The sequence below is a fragment of the Propithecus coquereli genome, unplaced genomic scaffold, assembly GCF_000956105.1.
Source record: "Propithecus coquereli isolate 6110/MARCELLA unplaced genomic scaffold, Pcoq_1.0 Scaffold209, whole genome shotgun sequence".
NCBI classification, from domain to species: Eukaryota; Metazoa; Chordata; class Mammalia; order Primates; family Indriidae; genus Propithecus; species Propithecus coquereli.
In genome coordinates, this window is record NW_012145967.1 from 3934434 (window position 1) to 3936835 (window position 2402).

Sequence of the window (2402 nt, forward strand, 5' to 3'; positions counted from 1 at the left end):
ATATATATATCTGAAAGCAATGTGTTTTAGTTTGGAAAAAATGAGATGTACCAGTACTGATTCCTTGATAAACAAGAAAACCCTCTGCCTGCCTGGTTGTGATACTTCACCCCTCCATGTCTCTGTTTTCCTTCCATTGTAATATCTGGCATGCAGCCACATTATACAGAATGTCAGCTCAGATCATTGGAACTGTGGTAAGAGAAAAGAACAGCTAGTGGTGCCAGTCATATGTTCCATATGTCTGGTGGTAGCATCTACTGTGTCCACCTGTGCACTGGGATGGGCCCTGGCTGTTCCTGCCAATCACAGCAGTTGAAATAAAAACATTTATTGGGGGGCACAGGACTGTATCCCCTGGTGGGAGCCAGGCCTCTTGGCATGGCTAGGGAGGAGGATCAGCTCAAAGGAGTTAAACATGTCATTTCCTGCTAGGGAAAATACCAAACTTCCATTCTCTGAGATAAATAATGTCTAAGTAAATGTGAAAATTAGCTTTTGACAGATAGATGGTGGGTCTTGAGACATGCAAACCAAAAACCTATCCAATGGTCTCAGAAGCCAACTTCCCTGAAGGAGCTAAGGAAACCTCGGCTCGAGAATGGTTCTACCTTCCCTGTGAAGCATCCAGGATGAAATCAAGCTTCCAGGGAGGAGTAAACAAAATCAAACCAATCAAGTATCATGTGAGCTTCCTTTTTTTGGTTCTTCTCCTTCCAACATCTTTCTCTGTCAGGGTTTACCATCCAGGTGAAATTTCCAAAAAGCTTATCTTCATGAATCTACTTGTTCGCTGAAACACCTTCAGCGGCTCTTCACTAATCCTTTAGTCTTACTTTCAAGGCGCCCCAGAATTGAACTCCAACTGATGTCCCTGACTTATTCCCAGTGTGTGCCCCATAGCACCTGGTCCCTGCTGCTCTCCTCCCACACACAGCTCTAGCTCTGCCTTCTCCGACTGTCCAGCCACCTGCCCTTAGTGTTCTCCTGCACTTGCAAAAATATCACCTCCACTGATCACTTCCTCCCGTAATATGCCATGGCTTTTCAGTAAGACCATAAGAACCTTAAAGGTAAGGTCTATTTGCTCCGTTTTTTATTCCCAAAAAGTAGTGTGGTTCCCTGTCCCTGGGACAAAATGCCAGAAATGTTTGTTGAGAAGAGTATCAGCAGCAGACAGAAAATTGCTTACGAAGGTCCTATAGAGTCTTTTCCATGCAGAGACCAGATAATTCCCCACATTTTCCCCAAGCCTCTTCTCAGCTGCGATAGCCAAGAAGCTTCTGGCCTTCTCTCCCTTCCCCACAGAAAGGATGTGGGCTGGAGATGGAGCCAGACAAAGGAATCAGTAGCTCTCATGGAGAGGATGCTCCCAGGAGAAGGGACCGCGCCAAATCCAGCTTTCCCTTTCAATGCGCTTGGCTCCAGCGACACACCTGGTGGTCCAGGCCCATCCGAGAAGCAACCAACTGAAGCAGAGGTCCAGCTCTCTGAGAGGGAACTTGGCAAACCTGAGTTGCCAGGGTAACCAGGCTCCTGGCTTCAACATTTCTTACTTATGTTCTTTAGTTTGGGGTTTATGTTTTGGAGAGTTTTTTCCCTATTCCTTTTAACCTCCTAATATGTGAGAAAATGTCTGCCAGGGGAATTCAGAGAACACACAGCATATAACCGAGTAGGAACCCTGGGGATTTAAAGGTCTCCAAGACTGGAAAAAAAATTACACACAGGACTTGGAATCTAAGCAACAAGATATTAGAACTGTGGGTTGCAGTTGGACTCGCAGGCCTCCTGTGTAGCCTCCTTCTTTATTTAACCCATTTTTCATAGGCTGTAATGACCACATTCCATTTTTTAAAAAGCAGGCATCAAGTGTCTCACATTTCTTGGGTCTCATAGTATTTTTAAAAGAAATAGAGCTTAAAACATGTTCAAAAGAGCCATTTGCCATGTAGTTAGACCCGAATCCACTCAGCCCGTTTTCATGCCAGCCCGGAAACATCATCAATCATTCAATATATCAACTGAACCAAGCTCTGGGTATAATTCTTGGAAACAGGAAAAAAGACAATGCTCAAAAGGACCTGAGGAACAAGGAGCATTTGTGGGAAGGATGAGCGCTAGCTCCAACCCCATCATTTTCCAGTTGGTAGCTCCAGCTCTGAATGGCTAGGCTGGGCCCTCTCTGAAAGAGACGAATGACAACCCGGTGGTTCGGATGAAATCCTTCCTGATGATGTTTTGTCCTGAGTTTCTGTGCCAGCAGGGGAGTTTTGGCAGATTTAAAGTTGTAATGAAAATGGAGTGCCCTAACTTTGCCAATTACAGAGAGAATGCTGCTTATCTCTCCTGTTAGCTGCTAAGATGCCTTAAGGGTTTAGATTAGAAGACACAGGCAGAAG